A 21,394-nucleotide genomic window follows, 5' to 3' on the forward strand; every position below is an offset into this window, starting at 1 on the left:
CCTTTGGATCTATTTAAACTTACAACAAAAAATTTTAGATGTCAGCAAAAATATATGCAATGAAAAATTTAATCTGTGGGATATGTGAGTGAAAATGTGTAAAGACTACTGCCTGGAGGCTTCACTATTATTCTACTTAGATTATTATTCCACTGTTATTTTTCCATTAATATACATGATAAAACCCTGGTGATATTATGCAGATTAAGAATCCACATTTAAATGCATTCAATAACTCTGGAAAAACTACCATGGGATAAACATTTTATCAATCAGAGGTTTTTTTGTTTGTTTGCTTTGTTTTGTTTTGTTTTGTTTTTCATGCTGAACTTCTCTTTGAAAACATTTTCTTAGCCTCCTTTCACTTAGGAGTATAGTAAAACTTAGTATCTTTAAGAATACCTGGTACTACATACTAGTAATAAATTCCTACTGAATTTCAGTAGGAACATTTAACATTCGATTATACATAAATTTGCTCTTACCTTTTCTTTTCTTATCACATCAGGTTAGCTGAGCCTTTTGAGCTTGGTGCATTTGTTGTCCTGGAAAGAGTATGTATAAATTAGATATTTTTTCAGGGTCACGAAGTGATAGCTACCCCATTCCTGATGCTATTGATGTCCAAGGATAATAGATGCAGGATCACAAGAAGTGGACTCTGGGATTGCCACAGGGAGATGTTTTGAGCCCCATGGCCTTGGAAGAGCCAACATGGAAAAACTGTGACTCTGGGAACCCATCAAGGGCACACTGGCAGACCTGAGCTCTGACACAGTAGCATTCCTCTCCCACAGATCTCTAGCAGCCTGAGTAGAGAGTTGTGTCAAAAGCCAATACGCATTGCCTAAAACAGCGATTTTCCCATTCGGGGCAATGTTGACCCCCAGGGCATATGGTACTTGCAGACATTTTGGTTGTCACAACTGGGGGTGGAGGATACTACTGGCATCTAATAGTTGGAAGCCAGGACTGTTACTAAACATCCTACAATGCATAAGATGGCCTCCTTCAACAAATATTTTTCCAGACCAAAATGTTAAACGTGCCAAGGTTGAGAAACTCTCCTCTACAGATGTGTGCAGCAAAACTCTTCAGCAGCCAGGCTTGGTTACCAGCTTTACATACTAGAATCATCAGGCTTCATAGTCCTCCTACTTAGTGTTTATGTCAGCCCAAATTACCTACATTGCGTAGTGCTATCAGAAACTTCCAAAATCTCAGTGGCTGAACACCAAATAAAGTTTATTTCTTGTTCATGCTACATTCCAACACAGACTGAAATGTCCATTACCCAGGGACGTAGGCTGATGCAGACTCCATTTCAACACATGCTTCCACAGCCGCTAAAACATAGGGAAGGGAAGGACAAATCAAATACTGGGCCTTAAAGTCTTCTCCAAGGAAGGGAAATGCCTCATTTTTACTTATATTTCATTGTCCAACCAAATAACATGGCTACTTCTTTCTTCAATAGAGCAGAAAAGTATATATTCACTGTGTGTTTAGAAGGAGAACCTGGATACTTTTTTTTAACAGCCCTAATGACTATCACAGCATATCTTCCTGATTACCTTTTTTGGACTGTGAAAGCCTCTAGAACTGTGGAATATTTCAGGGAGGGAACAAAGAGAGAAATGCTTTTTTTTTCTAGTGTGGCATTTAAGGTATACTCTAGGTAATCAATTGGAAAGAAAATAAGCAGCCATTTTTGTACTCAGTTTGTAGAACAGTACATTAAGGTCTCGCTTTGAGACGCACGCACACACACACACACACACACACACACCACTACAAAATAATGGTGGTCAATTCCACCTTGCTGGGGTCAGGAAAGTTTTCATAGTTGCCTTTAGCTTAGTTCTAAAACATGAATTAGGTGAAACAAATTCTCCCACAAGGAAGTTGAATAAAAGTTACAGTAATGTTAAGAAATTTAGAATGTTTAAAGAAACTGCCTTGTGGTGCTTACAGGTAAAGGATGGGTAATGGCAAGCTGTGATCTAAGCAAGTAGGAAAGACACACATCAGAGGGAGTCTCACGTGGTGATGTAAACATTTGAGCTTTATCCTAAAGGCAATGCAGAGCTTTTAGCAGGTTTTAATCTGGAAACTAATAGAGCTGATAGATTTTAATTTTTTTTAAGTTTAAATAATTGACTTAGGCAATAAGCAACGATAGGTGCCTAAACCATTATGTGAAAAGTTATGGTGAAATAATCACATGATGCAAAATTATCAATTTCATGAAGGTGGAATCAGGGCTATCACCACCTGATAACTCTTTAGCCAGAAGCTGGACACCCTTAATTATATGCCAACTGATACCCTACAATATGAAATACAATGCCAAAACTGGCTGACACGAATCTAATGGATGTAATATCTAGTTTACTGGTAAAACAGGGATAGAGGAGCAAGCTAAATAAAGTCAAGATGGAATAATCAGGCAAATCTAGAATGTCAAATATACCACAAGACAACTAAACCAATTTCTTTAGTCAGTAGCATGGGAAAAAAAAAAGGGGGTGGACAGAAGGGGAAAAACTGTTCAAGTCAAAAAGAGACTAGGAAACATAACACTCAAAAGCAATCTGAAACTGAATTTTGAGTACTGGGTCTCTGGATTAGCGAAGTCTTGATAATGGTAGAAACATCCAAGACTAGGAACAATGAAGAGAAAATAATTCCTCGGTAGATCAAATGTGAAAATGCAAGTTCTTGTGAAGTGTTTATGTAAAAATGACCATAAATCAGTGGTTCTCAACTAAGGGCAATTTTGACTCCCAGGTGACATTTGGCAATATCTAGAAGGGAGTGAGTAGGAGGCTGCTGGAATCTGGTGGGTAGAGGCTAAGAAAGGTCCTCAATTCTCTACAAAGCACAAGACAGCCCATTCAACAAAGAATGACCCAGCCCAAAGTGTTAATGGTGCTGAGGTTAAGAAACCCCACAATAGGCAATCAAATGTCTACACAAAGAAAGCAGAGACAAGGGTTAATATGGTTACTTTGATCTTCGCACAGTTCCTCGCACATGGTAAGAAAAAAGATTTGATAATCCCTTTTATATTGTATAAGCCTACAGAGTCTTGGAAAATTGGGGGGAGAGGCAAAGAGAGAAATATTGTTTGGGGGCTGAAGCTTAGAAGACCAATCTTAGAAGGATTTATAAATATACATCATTAGCCTAAAGGTGGTGATAGAAACCTTGGAGGTGAATGAGAACTTCTATAGCAGTGAGCATCACACCTCACCGTGGCTCAAAATCACTTGCGCGGTTTTGAGAAAATGCAGATGCTTGGTCTAAACCCATAGATTCTGATTTAAATGTCTGGGAGTAGAGGGTATAATAAGCATCATATTTTTTAAAAACTCATATTATTTTAATGTGTAGCCAGTGTTGGAAAGCTAAGATTTTTTTTTTTTCTGAACACAAATGAACTGTATTCATTATGATGAGTTTATTCATAAAACATACTACATTCAGTGCGGTAGCTCAAAAAGTTTTAGCAGTTTTTCTGGGTTTGGCAAAGCAAAAAGGAACCCACTGTTGGTTGCTTTGGTAAAATAAAGGCTATAAAGTCCTTGGCACAACACAGAGGAAAGAATTTAAAGATTTTGTGAGGTAACAAAGTAGATTAAATGGATCGTGTGTCTTATTTCTATATCCTGCCAGAGCCCTGAAGACTCCTTTCCCTTGCCAATAGAAGACAGCAAAAAAGGAAATACCCAAATATTTAAAAGTGCTTTGCTGGCTTTTATTTTTTATTTTTATTTTTGTCTGAGCTCAGAATGCTCGTGGAAAGAGCTACAATAAAAATGGTATTCCAATCTCAGTGGATCTCAGTTGAGAAGCCAGCTGAGGCCTGGCCCAGGTGATGACTGTTAACAGTCTGAAGCAAAGTGGGTATTGTTTTAATAGCCAGATGCTACACTCGGGGATCAGGGAATGGCTTTAGGAGCAGAAATCTCTGGCTATGGTTAATTAATCATGGGGTCCCCAGGAATGAAATAGAAAGACAGCCAATTAAGGTGTGTCTTGATTTATTTAACCAAAGCTATTCTAGGTCTGGTGAACAGAGGTCTCATTGAAGCCAGTGTGCTAGAGAATTTTGGGTTCACAGACCCAGCATCACCCAATGAAGGAGAGGCCAGCTCCTATGAGGAAAGATCCTGCTGTATGTAACATTCTGCCATGTCTTTCCTAACGGGGCTGGCCATCGTTAAGCTGAATACTTGTGCATTGAGGAAAGGGAAATACTGAAACTCGGAAAATACTGAATATTGGCTCAAAGTTATCACTGATTACTGGGGATCTGTAATTCTACTATAGTCAGGTTCGTTAGGGTATGGGATCCTTAAGGAGCCCACATGATAAGTGGAGTTCTGCCCTGTGTTTTTTTTCCCATGGGAGGCCAAGTAGGGTTCCCCAAACCATCTTGGGGTCATTTTCTCAGATCCTGAGGGAATTGTGGGAATGGATATTTTAGGGAACTGGCAGAATCCCACACAGTTTCTTACACCTATAAAGTAAGGGTTATCATTTTGGGAAGCGCCAAGTGGAGGCTATTTGGCACTCTCCTTCCCTGCCAAAACAGTGAACAGGAGCACTGAACCCTGGAGGTTGCTTCCTGGAAGGTGAGATTTGGCGATTAATTTAATAGGCTGGCTTGGCATGAGTCATGGTGAATGACAGATTATTGAAAACAAAATCAGTTGAGACTCCAGTTGTGGCTATTGTTGCAATTTTTTTTCTCCTCACTAGAGTAAATTAATCTATCTTTTAGCTGCAGTTATTAATCTTGCCAAAACATTTTTTAGCCATTTTAGTTTATAGACACTACCAGAAATTTGCCTTCATTGACATAAGCACCAAAAAATCTTTATTGCTATGCCTCAGGGATACATCAGCTTTCTGACTCTATGCTATAGTCTAGTTTGCTGGGAATGTCACCTGTTGGATCCAAATGGTACATCCATTTGATCCAAAACCCACAAAACATCATGCTGATAGGACATGAAGATCAGACAATAGAAATATTCCTGGATGCTCTTGTAAGTCATATATGTGAAATTCTACAAAAATAAAAATCATAACAATTCGGATATGACACTGAAGGGCCTGAGTAGTTGAGAAGCAGTGCCTGGGTGACTTAGTCCACTGATCATCTGACTTTATTTCAGCTCATGTCATCATCCCAGGGTTCTGGGATCGAGCACTGTGTCAGGCTCCATACTAAGCATGGAACCTGCTTGGGATTTTCTCTTCTCTCTCTCTCTCTCTCTCTCTCTCTCTCTCTCCTCCCCTTCCCACTCCCCCTCCCCCACTGGATAGATGAGAGAGAGAGAGAGAGAGAGAGATAAAGGGCCTAGGTGCTTAAGGATCTATGGCATTCCAAGATACTCCTTTCAAAATAGGTATCCAAATTTTGGATGCAGCATATTTGTATATCTTACTCTGATCATTAACAAGATGATCCAAATTTTACCCATCTATAATTGGGATCCATAATAAAGGAAAGCTTAGTACCTAGTCCAGAGTTTCGGTGCAAGTGACTGTGAACTGGTCATTATGATCTGGAAACTTTCATTGTCTTTGAATGTTTTATAGCAGACCAAGATACTGAATGGACTTGCTAACTCCAGGTAGGAGATATATAGAGAAGGATCCTCAAGTTTGGACAAAGGCCATGGCCTCTTCAGTAACTAACATTTTGTTAAAACATTCCTGAATTGACATTAACTCTGGAGGAAATTGACTATGGGGTTCTCTTTAGTTCATGCTGTCAATAATGAACCGTGTGCTATTCAATGAACCCAGCCATAAGGTCTGTGGTGACAAATAATTTAATAACTGAACACATCCTATATTCCTGTGCCTTCTGCAAAGTGCCATACTTGCTTAAACTCACATCTGTAGCCTAGAGGGAGAGCAATTGATGGATGATGTAAAAATCAAATGTACATCCCAGTTTAAATACTGGAGGTAGTGGACTATCCTGGCTTAAAGATGACTCCACACAACATGCCTATACCAGATGAAAGAAGATTGCTGGCTTGGACGATAGCGAATAAAAATCATATTAGTAGGCAGAACTTGTGCTTTACATGTTAGACACTTTTCATGGAAGAAGATCGGGCCTGAGGTCAAGATATATACTGATTCCTAGGCAGAGACGAATAGTGTGGATTCTTTAGGATTTGGAAGGAACAAAATCAAAGGTTTGGTAAAAAGCAAGCTTATGTATGGAATGGGCATATATTTATATATATATGGGGTGGATCACTTATAATAGTTCTAGACCCTGGAAATGTTTGTGCTTCAAGCAAATACTCAGCCGAAGGAGAGGCCCCTTAATAATCTAGTGGACAAGATGACCTGGCTTGGTATTTGATCAGTGATCTGCTTAACAGAGTAATGTTGAGCTAGGAGACCTGAGGAGGGCAATTAGAAGGGAGAAAATGGAAAATGGGAGAGGACATCACAAAAGACAGGAGGCATAGAATTTTTGCCAAATGGCTCTGGAAGCCTAAGTGAAGCCAAAGATGATGTATACATAGCTGCAGCATGAGCAAGTATGAGTTTTTCTTTAACGTTCTAGATTTAAGGATGAAAAAGCTAAATTGACCCAAATTTGGGGGTTCACTGGTAGCTATAACTAGAAGTACAGCATACAGGGAGACTTGGATAGGAAGTGGGGGAACTGTTGCTGTCCACGAGAAGATTCTCCACCTTTCAACATTGGCAACATTTCCACGACTATGTTTTATAGAGGAAATAGTTTGAGATGAAAGTTGTTAAGATTATGATGAATCAGCACAAGAGGAAGCAGTGTGAGAGCAGAATTGTGAGTCACGTTAGAAGTATAACTCACAGGGCGCATGGGTGGCTCAGTCCATTAAGTGTCTGACTTTTGATTTTGGCTCAGGTCATGATCTCACAGTTCATGAGTTCAAGCCCCTCATTGGGCTCTGCGCTGTTAGACCAAGGACTACAATTCAGAGCCTATCCATATGAGAGGGAGAGGCAATCTCAAGCAGGCTCTGTGCTGTAGCTTGAGATTCTTGTCTATCTCAAAATAAATAAACATGAAAGAAAGAAAGAAGAAAGAAAGAAAGAAAGAAAGAAAGAAAGAAAGAAAGAAAGAAAACTTACATTTGACCAACTTCATTCAGTTCACTACCAACCACTGCACAGGCTTGGCAGCAAAGATTTTTCCTCTGATTTCTGAAACTGGTCACGCCTGGGTGGTAATAGGACAGGATCCAAGGCACTGAGTGTTCCAGACCCAGTGTAGCTGCAGTGATACACCAAAGGGTTTAAGCTGAATGAGCAAAGAAGTGATAAGTGATAGGCTGAAAGAGAGAGGATTAAAAGATTAAAGAAGCACTTGGGTCAAAAGCATATATTCTTGCAACCCTCCCCTGCTCTGCCATTAGCATTTTCTTGACCCTTCCTACAATTGCTCCTTTCCATGTCTTTGGCCTACTTGTCTCACTGGAAAACCTGCTCCTATCTGCCAATTCATATATTGTAACTTTTTCAAAACCTTGCTCAAAACTCATCTCCAAAAACTATTTTTTTAATCACCCTAATTACAGCTTAATTTTAATCCACCCTTAATCTACATCTTGATTTTGTGCTATTTGAAGACTGTGTATTATAGTAATTTGCACCTGTTGATGTTTCTCTGAAAGTGTTTTCACTTATTACATGTGCATCTGTTCTGTTTCCCTACCCAAACTAAAAAATTGCTAGCAAGTGTTCGATCTTTTCTTTTATACTTGGACGTGGTGGATTTACCAGTGAGCTTATTGATACAAAAGAGATGTTTAAAATGTTTACTTTGATTTGGATCATATGGATAGGCTCTGAGTTGTTAAATCCAAGATTTTACTAAGAAATCTAAATTTTATATTTTTATTGGAGATGAAAAGCAAAAGTTTGAATTTTAACTTTGTATTTCTGTTTTTTGAAAACAGAAACTGAATCTTGCTGCAAAGGCTTTTTGCCAGGAGGCATAAATAGTGAACTTTAAAACTTAGAAGTGTGTGGGGCACCTGGGTGGCTCAGTCAGTTAAGCATCCAACTCTTGATTTTGGCTTAGGTTATGATCTCACAGCCATGATCTCATGGTCGTTGAGATTGAGCCCTGCATCCAGTTCTGCACTGGCATGGAGCCTGCTTAGGATTCTCTCTCTCTCTCTCTCTCTCTCTCTCTCTCTCCCTCTGCCCCTCCCCTGCTTTCTTGTGCCGCATGCACACTTGAGCTCTCTCCCTCTCAAAAAAACAAAAGCAAAAACAGAAACGAAAAAGCGACAACATTCAGAAGGGTAGAAATTAATAAAATACACCTTTAGAGTGCTTTACTTCAACTTGCAATTCAGTGGGGAAGCATGAAAAATATACAATTAAGATTATACCTTTCAATGATAAAAATTCAATAAAAAATAAAATGAATTCAATAATTCAGTGAAAAAATAAAAAGATTATACTAGTGAAGGAATAATAGTCATCGATTTTTAGAGGAGATTTCATCCATAATTGAAAATTATGTGAAAAATTACTGAAATTGTTACTAAAGAGGAGAACATAAATTAATCTATGATGTTAATGAAATAGTTCTTGCAACAGAAAGTATTTTATATTTTAATACCAACAATGTGTGTTAATACAGTACTAGTATTTTTCATGGGGTCCTCTTTCAAACTAAAGCCTTGAGTTGAAACACATGTCGTTTTGACAAATGCTGCTTTATAATGTTACAGAAAATATTTCCCCTGAAAAAAAAAAAACACTTTGTTTACTCCATTCATAAAAGATACTGTCAGGGTTTGATAAACTATCTTTTTTAAAAAACAATCCTCAAAATAATGTGCTATTTGCTTTAGGCTTCCATATCTTATGGGATGTGTCAAAGACTCTGAGCCTTACATTTTAAAAGATTTATTCAGTGACAATACATATGGAACTAAAAATGATCTGGCATCCAAGAAACTGGTCCACTGTAGCTAGTTCCAAATAAGATCATTTAACTCTGATCTAGAATAATAGTTTTTTTTTTTTTTTTTAAGAAGAGATTATTTAATATAATTTAAATGGCCACTTATAGATTGTGGACAGATTATTCAGTTGTGCTGGGTTATGTAGAGGAAACCTCCATTAAGGGGAATATTCGACAAGATAGACAATTCTTCTGATCCCTTTGTTTTTGAGTTTATGAATGAGTGAGAAAAAGCACCAGGAGAGGAATCATGAGACCCAGGTTAAGGTATGATCTTTCATATTTAAATATATATACAAATACATATATTTATAGTGTGTATACATATGTTGTACATACATTAATTTTTATGACATGGTTTGGTGCTCATTATGGAATTTTTTATCATATCAAATTCTAAAATGAGATTACAAAGCACTGTAATCATAGGCCACTGACCAACACGTAAAAACATTTTCATTATTTGGCTTCCATTAAAATTGACATTTATATCAAATTTTAGCTATTTTAAGGTGTCTAGGACTTAAGTTTTAAGTCTGGAAATTCAGACTGAATTGCTTCAGGTTGCTACTTTAAGTTGTTACTATAGACTCTGTTTTTATTTAACATTTAAGAAAACATCCCAAAGAACATTTTTTTTAATCTCATCTACTAGCATTAAACACTCTTTAACTGCTCTTTTACTTTGCAAGAGCAATCTCATATCTATACTGAAGATCAATTTCTGTTGCTTTCATATTAGGCATGAAATCTACTTGTTGAAATTATTATTTGAAATTATTTGTTGAAACACAGTTTGCAGTAAATTTTAAATATAAAATTTTAGGGAACTAGGCCATATCATATCATAAATATGTGGTATCTTATGCTAAGTTAGGTTGTAAGTCTGATTCCCTAAATAAAAATCATTCTAATTCCATTATAATCATACTCATGAAGTTAATTATATTATAAATAAGTTGCTTGGGGCACCTGGGTGGCTCAGTCGGTTGAGGGTCTGACTTCGGCTCAGGTCATGATCTCATGGTTCATGAGTTCGAGCCCTACATCAGGCTCTGTGCTGACAGCTCAGAGCCTGGAGCCTGCTTCAGATTCTGCGTCTCCCTTTCTCTCTGCCCCTCTCTCACTCACGCACTCTCTCTCTCTCTCCCTCAAAAATAAATAAATATTAAAAAAATGTTTTAAATAAATTATTTGCTTAAGGCTGGGCACATGTATATATTTTTTTCTATCCCCTAAGTCAACTGATTAACTATGCTGTGCAATAATAGGAATTAAGGAAATACCTGTGTAATGAATTTATGAATGAATATCACAGGTTTCCAAATTATCTGAATAGCATGATAAGAAAAAATGATTCTTTCTGTGCTCTATAAGACATGGCTAGCTACTTTTTTTAACCAGCAATGCCCTATTTCTATCTGCCAAAGAGCTGTGGTTAAGATTTCTCAGGTTCCACAAGGAAACTCTACAACTTTTAGAGAGGAGGGAACGGTTATGTTGAGCCTATTGAATTTATTTTTAATCTATATCCACCAGGTCCATCACTATATGAAAAATAAGACTTAAAATTCATAATGTTAACACAGCTTATTTAGAACTATCACTGGAGACGTAATCGCCTAGTCAGAAAGCCTAGCAAAAATTGTTCTCTAGCTAGTCTCCTGACTGATCCCTGCACCCACCCTTGGTCCTCTATTCCCAACACAGAAGCCCCTAAGATCCTTTTTAAATGGAAATCACATCATGTCACCATGCTGCTCGAATCCCTCTGATAGCTCCCAATTTCAATCAAAGTAAAAGCCAAAATTCTCACAATAGTTTACAGGTCCCTACAGGTCTCTCTTGCCACCTGCTTTTCCATTGTGATCCAATCCTATGCTGTTTTCCTTGTACACTGCTCCAGCCACATTAGCCTTCTTGCTGTTCCTTGACCACACCAGGCATGTTCCAGTCCCAGGTCTTTATATTGATTATTCTCATTGGAATAATGAGAATGGAATGTTTGTTCCCCACATTGCTTCTCCCTCTCTTCCCATCTTCAAGTCTTTGCCCAAATATCATCTTTTCAATAAGACCTCTCAGAAAACTCTATTTAAGATTGTAGCCCACTACTACATCCTATATCCCTTAGCCTGATTAATTTTTCTCTTAAACTTATTATCTTCTAACAACTGTAAATTTAACTTGTTTATTTCACTTGTCTGTCTCCCCTCTCAAGAATGCATATAGACTGCATAAACAGGATATTTTTTTTCTGTTTTAATTTCTGCCATATCCACAGCACTTGGACTAGTCCCTTGAACATAATAGGAACTCAAATACATATTTGCTGAATGAACAAACACGTACACAGATTTTGCCTTACTTTTACCCGTTTTCAGTTATGTCAGAGTCATAAAATTACTAATGAAAACATGAGTGAATAAGCTACATAACCTGAAATCTGAGGATGATCTGATACAAATGAATGTCATATTTTGCAAGTGCAATACAATCATAAAAGTGAATATCACATTTTCTTATTATTTATAATATATTGAGACTTTGAACATATTTGAGAAATACATGCAACAGAATGGATCACCCATTCTGAGCAGAATCTATTGCCCTGTGGTGATGGGGGAAAGTTAGATCCATCCCCACACTGCCTCAAACTGCAGCCAAAGTGGAAATTGTTCTGGCTGTAAGACGAGAAACAACAACCGCAAAAACAAAATTTAAGTTAGGTTGGTAGATCACATAGGTTACCAACTCAACCCAGGCCATCACTCATGGGGAAGAATACCATATGAAGGCAACCCCTGCTGAGAACTTCATCACATCATCACTAGTAGGGTTAGAACGTTCCTTCATTTGACCTTTCTTGTGTCATGGAGCAAAAGGCATCCAATAGTCTGATATAATTAGTCATGAATTATTCTGGCAACCGGGCATACTATACTAACTTGGTAAAGTATCAACTAACCCTACTACCTGATCAGGGTATTCAACACTTCAGAGTCTGCCATTGCATGGAGTTATAAACAGGTCTTGGCCACGTGCACTTCTATTTACACCATACTTCAGAATCCAGTGAAGCCCTTAGCTTTAGGTGGGGCTAACATGGAGAGCAATGGGGGAGGAGGACATTTGACCACATCAGGAAAATCAAGTCCGGTGATCAGTGGGATGGTAGAGATCAAAGCAATCTCATTCTACTGATTCTTCTACATGCCCAGCAGCACCCAGCATACTCTACTAATTCATTCCTTCCATATTTTATTTCTTTGTTCAGAAATATTTATTGAGAACCTACCTGTGTTGGGAACCTACTGCTAGAGCTAAAGTAGTGAACAAGAACCAACAGTTTTTACCAGAATGGAGCTTGGATCTAACTGGAGAGGCAGATGTAGCATAACACAATTATGGTATCTATTACAAAGGAGGAGCCTTTGATAAGAAGATGTTCGTAAAAAAGCATACATCCTAGATCTGACCTAATTTGAGGTGCATGAAATGAAGTCTCAGAGGAAGTGATTAATTTGAGAGCTAAAGGATAGATAGGAGTTAATAAGGCAAAAGAAAGGAAGACAATACATACAGGCGTGGCAGTATGAGGTAAGAAGGTATGTGGCACATTCCAGAGATTAAAGTATAACAAATAGAACTGGAGAGAGGAATGACTCTAATGTGTGAGGCAGGAGACCGTTCTTAGAATGCCTTAAAGTCAGTGTAAGGAATTTTAATTTTATGAGAGTTTGGAAGAGTTTGTGGGATTTTTAGCAGGAGACTGACATGATTAGACATGATTAGAACCTGATTTTCAGAATAGGAAATTCTATTTCCACCCTAAGTATAGAATATAACATTTCTTGGTATATAAAATCTCAGCAGCTGCCCTGTTGATAATAGAAGGGCCCAGGTAAAGGCAGGTATTGATTAGTTAAGAAGATAGTTAGATAATTTCTTTTGTTAACTTCTAATGAGACCATTGGATGTCTCTACTGATAATCCGAAATGAGCTTTCTTAGGGCTATCTTTTAAGTTGTGCTTTTAATACATTAGAGTTTATAGGAAAAGGCCAGTTGAGAGGCTATTGAAGTAAATTGGTTAGGCTATGAGGACACTTGGACAGGGGGAGAAATGATGGAGATGGGAAGAATAGAAGGATTCTGAAGGCAGGAAAGAGAATCAGTAAGCCCTGCTGATTAATTGGCTATGAGGTAGGATGGGCATAAATGGAAGCAAAGTTGACTCATTTACTAGGCTCATGAACACAGAAATAACTGAATAGTGAAAGAAAATTATGAGTTTGGTATTGAAGATAGTGAGAGTGAGATACCTGGGGGATATCCAAGTGACTTGCAAAATGAACACTGTGTTTATGGGTTTAAAGCATGGAGGAAAGATCTGGGCTAGAGATAGAAACGGGAGTGGTTTGCACATAGATGGTTTGCACATAGATAGAAGCCACTAGACTAGATAGAGATGGAGTCTAGACAGTATGAGAAAAGAGAAGTTGCCTTAAGGAACTCAAATATTTCTAAGTTGGATATAGGAAAAAGGGTGATCAAAAGATACTGAAAATAAGTTACCAGAGAGGTAGGATAAAAACCAGGTAGCATCAGCCTAAATGCTTAAGGAGTGAATGTGTATAGGAGAGTTCTGGGAATATACTGCTAGATTCTTCCCTTACCTGCAAAACAAAATGTTTCCTGGTAGTGCACCTGGATACCACAGATGATATAGAGGTACCTATGCCTGCTGGGAGCATTCGTTCTTGGCTATAGAAAGTACATTATCCCTACCCCCATATACACGCCCTCGTTGCCCCTGTGCTTGGTCTTGGGTGTGGCTGGCCCACACTAGTCTCATATATAGAAGGCATTGGGAGTGACAAGCTGGCCTTAGCTGGCATGCCATCATCACCACCTAGTCGGGCTACATGCTTGAGGCATTCCAGCCAGCTTATCAGGAAGGGACCCAGGTAATGAGAAATGACATTCTTGGTTAGGTACTATGCTGACAAGGCATGAAAGCCAATCCTTTCCTTTCCTCCCTTAGACATTATATGTTCTTCACTAATGGGTAGGGTTGAAGGAGTGCAGCCGGGCAAAAAAGAGTAGTCATATATTCAGACTGCTTAGAGATGAATTCTGTAAAGAGTATTTCTCAACTTTTAATGTGCACAAAAAATATCTGGGGTTCTGGTTAAGATGAAGATTCTGATCAGTTCTTTTGATTTGCTGCCTGGGATTCTGTATTTTCAACAAGCTCCCAAGCTACAGGAATGCTGCTGCCCACACTTTCACTGGCCAGGGTTTAACTTGTATTTGTAAGCTAGCAAGCCAGAAGAGAAAATAACCACCTAAGCAGCTGGAGCAGAAACTGATCAAGAGAGACATGGCATACTATGTGAAGCCCAGATCTGACCTCCAGGTTCAGGAGCAAGTCCTCCACAAGACATACGGATGGTGGTGCCCAATTATTGTGCATGGAACCTGGACACTTAAGTAAAAGTCTCCACTATTATGGACGTTATGCTCCTTAGGTGCCTCTCCATTCCCTAGGTCCCCAAGTACTTATTTCTAGGAGAGTTTGAGGAACGATACATTTGTAAACACAGATATAAAGCAAGATTTTCATGGGTCAGCCACATCTTCAGCTACAATTTTGCTTGGGAATCTAAAGAAGATTCCTGGTGGTAAAAGCAATGAAGAAATATTTCTAGTAAGAAAATTGAGTCCACTTAGTTTTTGAAAGTGCAAATTTATAAGGTATATACTATGTAATGAGTAATTATGCCTTTTTTGGGTGAGGGAACCAAAGAGTTGTATTTGGATTGGCAGTTGAATTCTAAAATAAAATAATACTTCTACACCTGTTCAACTTTTCCTTCTTAAAGTCTGTTCAAAGTAACAGAAAACCCTTTAAAAAATAGGGCATAAAGAGAGACAGAGAAAAAGGAACTAGAGAATATACAATATAAAGAGAAGCAGATAAGGAAAATTAAAGGAGGATTTTTACAGGGGAAAAACAATTTCATTTTATTGTAAAGACCTAAATGAATAAAAGAAGACTTTGAATGTGAAGATGATTAAAAAGACAAAATCATTAGCTAAAGATATTTACAAGTTTAGACTCTTTCATTTTGATTGTAATTTTAATTAGCTGGACACTGGGGGGGAAGAAAATGAAAGCCTACATCATCTACTTACTCTTTAAATTGCATTCCACCTTAATTTTCTGCTCTTCAGTTCTTAATTTTCTCTGTTTTTGTTCTAAGTAATCCGGTTATCAGGCTAAAGTGATTTTCCCTCAGTCAGGTTTAGCCTTCTGTAGTTGCGGCTGTAAACCAAAAGTTCACCCCACCGCTTTAGTTTTTATTCTTTCAACAGCAAAAAACTCTCTACAGGTAACTTTTTTTTTTTTCCAATCCTTTGTCTATCCAGCAGGGTGCTTTGAATACCCATGACAGTTAGATGACTAATAACAAAGACTTCTATTTTTAAAATAATTATGCTCTATTTACACAGCTTTCCACAAAATTTACTCATAAAATTTAGAAGGCAGCAAAGCTTTAAAAAATCTGTAGTTTTATTATTCACTGAAACCATTTTTCTTCTGTGTGCAAGCAAGTTTGCTTGTTTCTGTTTCTCTGATAAAGTAGAAGCCAAAAAATCAGTATTAGTTAATCAAGTCTAGGATTTATGTCTGTGTGAATAACATTTTTTAAAATAACATTGATGTAAAACAAAACACATCTGTTTAGAATAACCTACTTTAGGAAGGGTTTATCTTCAAGATATTATCTGGCTTTTCAGTAGGCTATTTATTTTGCATTTGTTAAAGAAAACAAAATTAGCATAGCTAACCATGTATTATGCGTCTCTCAGTTTGCCCTGTCTTCCAAAAGAAATTCTCTCAAATAATGTGAAGTAACAATGTTGAAGTGCCCTGAGGTCTGTAGATGAAAGGCACTATTTAAGTGGTGACAATTATTATTATTATTATTCTGCCATGGATAAAGAGTAACAATTGGCTTTAAAAACCCATTGTGGACAATTTTCATTTTGTTCCCCATACCTCAGATATAATCAGAGCACAGAGTTCTCAGCACATGATACACACTCAAACCAGGACAGCACATATACAGTGATGGGGAATATAAATGTAATTATCCTAGTAATTAAACACCTAAAAAATAGCACTGGCTACCAGTCAATAGACATCCAGGGTGGCATAATTTAAGAAACAGCAAAAAAAAACAAAAACAAACAAACAAACAAAAAACCCACAAAAAAACAAAAAACCTCAAAACAAAAAAACAACACAACACACACACACACAGCCATATATCACCAGTTGTCTCAAAATTCCAAAATTTAATTTGTATTTTTAAAGGCTTTCTTTACTTTAAAATACAAATACTACTTGCGATGAATTATTCGTTGAAACTTATTCATTATTGCATTATTTTAATGAGTTTCACATACTTTCCAGATGCAGTGTGTTGAAAAGGGATGGGATATGGGGGAACTAAGAAGTTGAAAGAAGAAATTATAGGAACTGTTGAGGATGAAAAATGCAGAAAATGAAATAAAAGAGTAAGAGAGCTCAAGTTCTTAATTTTGCCAAAGAATGTGATGATAATTAACATTATAATCATTAGAAAGTGTTATCGAGGATTGTTACAGAATCCTCTTACCTGGAAGTCTTTTAAAATAGGATACTTGGGTCTTTCTGGAATGCTATTACTGAATAGGAGGTGGTGACATTGATTAATTGTCCTGTTTATGATAAACCTCTTTGAAATGCACTATACCCGAAAGATCTTCTTCTTTAACGCATTATTAGAATGATGTACCAATTTGTTTATAATTTGGATATGCTGCAACAGCACTGAGATTTTATTCCAGTGTTTCTTGTCTTTCCCATTTTGCTTAAGACTTACTACAAATTGTCTTCCAGACTCTTAAATAGAAATCAATTGGAGTGTTTCTAAGTACTTGAATCCCTGAGGGCCCCGTCCTTCTTTGGGATCAAATAAACCCAATTTGTGAATCTGTAGACACCTACCAAGACGAGGGAGGAATGTTTTAGGAGTTACAGAGTGGCAAGGCATGGCATTCTCCAATAAGATGATATTACTGTCAGCTGCTGGGGTTCCCCACCAGGTTCTTTCCCCGCATGGGGTTGGGTGTGCATCCTCTGGCTCCATGCCACCCCCTATCACTCCAACCATAACACTTCATAGCACTGCACTGTAAAGCTTGCTTAGTTAGGAAGCCCTTCCTTGACTCAAGGCTGAAAATAGGGCCATAGGTTTCTTACTTACTCCTAAGTCTCCAAAATATAGTACCATTCCTGGAACATAACAGGTGTTGAAATAATACTTATTAGATAAAAGAATAAGTTAATGAATGAACTTCTTAAAGCAGAACTGCTTGGGTAAATTAAGTCAATTTTTTAAAAAGAAAAGGAATGTGTTAACTACATAGAAATTAAAATTTTTTCATTTGTAAAAAGGAATTTACCTTCTGGCAAAATGAAACAGAGACACAATAATAACAGTCACGAACAATGTTTAAATTCTTACTGTGTCAGAAAGTTCTAAATGTTTTCATTGAAGTATTTAATTCATACAACACTATATATGAAATACTACCACTACGACTATTACTTTATTTCAGAATAAAAGAAGGTCCCAAAGTCACATATCCAGTAAGGCAGAACCAGCACTGAAATCAGCTGGAGGCAAGAATCCCAGCTCTAAGCTATTACTCTGAGGAATGTAGACAATGATAAAGGTACTGTGCTAGGAGCCGCGGAGGATGCTAAGAACAGGCTCTTGCTTTCAAGGAGGCTTATAATAATTAACAATACATGTTTAACTTGTTCCCTCTGTTTCTCTGAAATTTAATAAAAGATGAGAGAGGGTAGGGAGAGAGAGAGAGAGAGAGGACAGGAAGGGAGGGAGGAAAGAGGGGGAAAGAGGGACAAGGGAGGGTAGGAGGGAAACAGCCTTAGTTCTTAACCAGCAAATTTGTGACCCATTTTATACATGTTTGATTCCATTCCCAACAAACAACAATGAATGAAAAGCTCTCAAACCGGCAGCCAGCACTTAACCCACACATTTATTCTCACCATTCTTTGAATATTGAAACATTTAAGAATTATTCTTGGTTAGAAAAAGAAATCTTTCACTCGAAAATAACTTGAATTTTTTCTGCTGTCCGAATCACCTACATAGTCTCTCTCTCTCTATATATAAAATTTTCCTAGACCTTTAATCTCACACTACTGTTTCCATACTACCACCATAGTGTTTATATATAGTCTAAAACTATCCAATGATGTGGCATAAAATAGCTAATTCATTTTTACCGATGATCATAAAATCTTTGAAGAATTTAGGCTTATCGAGCCTTTAAAGAAAAAGAGCAAAAATAATATAAGGTAAAAAGAGAGAAATAACTTTTGACTTGGTAAAGGGTTCAGGTGCAGGATGAAGCATATATCAAAGGCATATGAAATGTCATTACTCTGAAAAGAAATAAAAGAATAACAAGTTTAGAAAATTAACTATCAAATTACATTTTTTTAAGAGGGGCAGTTAAAATGTTGATGAACAAATATAAGATGATGACTCAGGGGCACTAAAAATACAAAATGTGTGGGTTCTTCTGGATAATACACTAAGTACTGGGAGTTTCACTTTATAACCCATTGTGATTAAACAGCATACTGCTGAAAATGCAGATGTGATACTGCCGTAGTAAAACCAGCCTTTTTAAGGATGTTTCTAATTAAATCATGAAAAATCAAAAAGAAAATGTTGAGAGAAGCCATTTTGAAGATTTTATTAATGATGCATTCATGGAGAGGGCTTTATTAGATTTGAACTAGCAAATGCTTAATGCTACTGCACAAAATGATAGATAAGCATTTTTCCCTAAAAAGTTCTTTCTTTCAGAGCAAAACTTTCTTGTAATACAATACCTTTTGATTCAGTTAAACTCTAGTAATAAGAAACTTTGATGTTTGACTTAATAATGTTTTAATTAATCCATATCTGCATATGACTTAGATGTATTGATTTCTATCATTTCTCACACAGCTTTCTACCTCTTAACAAGATTCCTTTTCATATTCAATAGTTTTTCTCAGGAGTTATAGATGACATTGACTTCACTGGAAATTGATAGCAAAGTATCCAAGTGTAAATTGTTCCACTACAGAAGCTCTTGTGAAATGTTTTCTGGACAAACCCAGGGAAGACCCAATTTAGGATTAATCTATGAAATGGATTAACAATTTAAGAAGGTGACAGGCGGATGTCTTGTTATTTTAGACACTGTTATCTCCTCATGCACTGGCTAATGGCTCACTGTCCTTTGAAACTCAGCTCAAGAGTCACCATAACTAGGGAACTTCCTAATTCCTCTCCTCCTTTTTTGGCTCCTATGTGATTTCCTATCAAACTGTGCACAGCCCACTCTTTATAAAACTATAATCCCTTATCGACAGTTCTGAAATCTAAAAATCTGTGCAAAACAAAGCCTTTTACGATCGGTGCAAAATTTATTGGAAGGCGGGACCTGACCCATGAGATTCTCTGCAGAAATAGGAATGTGCTTGTTGATTATGGGAGCACTTCCCCAGAGCACACTAGGGGGTTGGCAGGATATATGGCATACGCACAATTCTACTTTTCTAAAATATGAGGAATTTTGAAACACATCTGGCCCCAGGGGGTTTAGGTTAGCAATTGTAGACCTGTGTTACTATATCAGATTGTAGTTATTGGTTAATTGTCTGGGAAGTCCTGTGACCAAGTACTGTGTTTTATTTACCTTGGGGGAGTGATCTTGATTTGCCCAAAACATAGGGATTTTCTGGGATGCAGCACTTCCGTGCTAAAACTGGATAGGTCCCAGGCAAACAGGGACCTTTGATTTTCAGCCTCTAGCACAGTATAAGGTACATACTAGATATTCAAAATATGCTTGCTGAATGAATGAATAAACTGTCTTCAAATATTCTCTGGTCAGTAGGAAAAAGCCTTGAAGACATTCCATCTGAATGAAAAATTCGCCCATGTGGATTTAGGCTGCTCCCTACCAGAATGGGGCCATTAAAGTGTTAACTTTTAGGGGCGCCTGGGTGGATCAGTCGGTTAAGCGTCCGACTTCAACTCAGGTCCCGATCTCGCGGTCTGTGAGTTCGAGCCCCGCGTTGGGCTCTGGGCTGATGGCTCAGAGCCTGGAGCCTGCTTCAGATTCTGTGTCTCCCTCTCTCTCTGCCCCTCCCCCGTTCATGCTCTGTCTCTCTCTGTCTCAAAAATAAATAAACGTTAAAAAAAATAAAAAAAATAAAGTGTTAACTTTAAATGTTTTAACATACACCTTTTAATCGATTCTTATCATTTTCCCAGCTATCCGTTTGGTTAAAACCCCAGATGACCTAGCATGAGTCAAAAGTCCTTGTTGGCATGTGCTTGAAATTACACATATTTACTTTGATATTTATAATAACTTGAACACCTATGAGGGACTTAGGTGAATATTGAAATGATTTGCCAGTGAGCCTTTTTTTTTTCTTTTCTTTTCTTTTTCTTTCTTTTTTGGTCTGGAGCAAATAATAAAGTGACAACCTAGTTCATGAACATTAGAAAGGTGTTTCTATATCATAAAATTGTATTCTCTATTTGATGTTAGGTTATCTTTTCTTACTATAATCTGAAAATGATATGTTTTAATCTCAGGATGGGGTATTCATAAAAAGTACTTCCATACTTATTGATGGTGGACTTTAAAAACCTTGGAGAATTATTTTTCCCTGTAATAATAGTAACACAAACTCACTGTAGGTAAAGGCCTACTCTTACTATAGCTGCTCTTGATTTGATACAACTTCCTTGACTAATCAATGTCTCCCTAATCTGTTAGCTCCACTCTGGCCCAATTTATGTACCTGGCCTAGACTACACGGATCATCCCCTGAACTCTTTGCTCTCCAAGCTCTTCCACCACTACTCTTGTAACACATCTCCCCAGTAGCATCACTCCCTGGCCAATGTGACAGACCACTCTCTGCTACACTTGAGCTGCTGAAAACAGCCAGAGAGAATCCTCAGGACCGTGCAGATGGGCACTGTTACACATTTACAGTTTCCCATTGTGAGGCCTCAGCGCCACCCCACAACCCTTGAATTGCACCCTGTCAGTTCCCTTTCCAGTTTGGACTCAGTGAGTCTTCAACCTGACCATATTTTACCGTATTTTTCAACTCCCTTACCCAAACGAGCTTGCCTCCTACTTCAGAGAAAAAGTAACGCTATGAGGTTTGAAACCTCCGCTTATTCTCCCTTGACTACCCCCACCCCCAGTTTATCTACAC

The sequence above is a fragment of the Panthera uncia genome (genome assembly GCF_023721935.1).
Source record: "Panthera uncia isolate 11264 chromosome A3 unlocalized genomic scaffold, Puncia_PCG_1.0 HiC_scaffold_11, whole genome shotgun sequence".
Classification (NCBI taxonomy): Eukaryota; Metazoa; Chordata; class Mammalia; order Carnivora; family Felidae; genus Panthera; species Panthera uncia.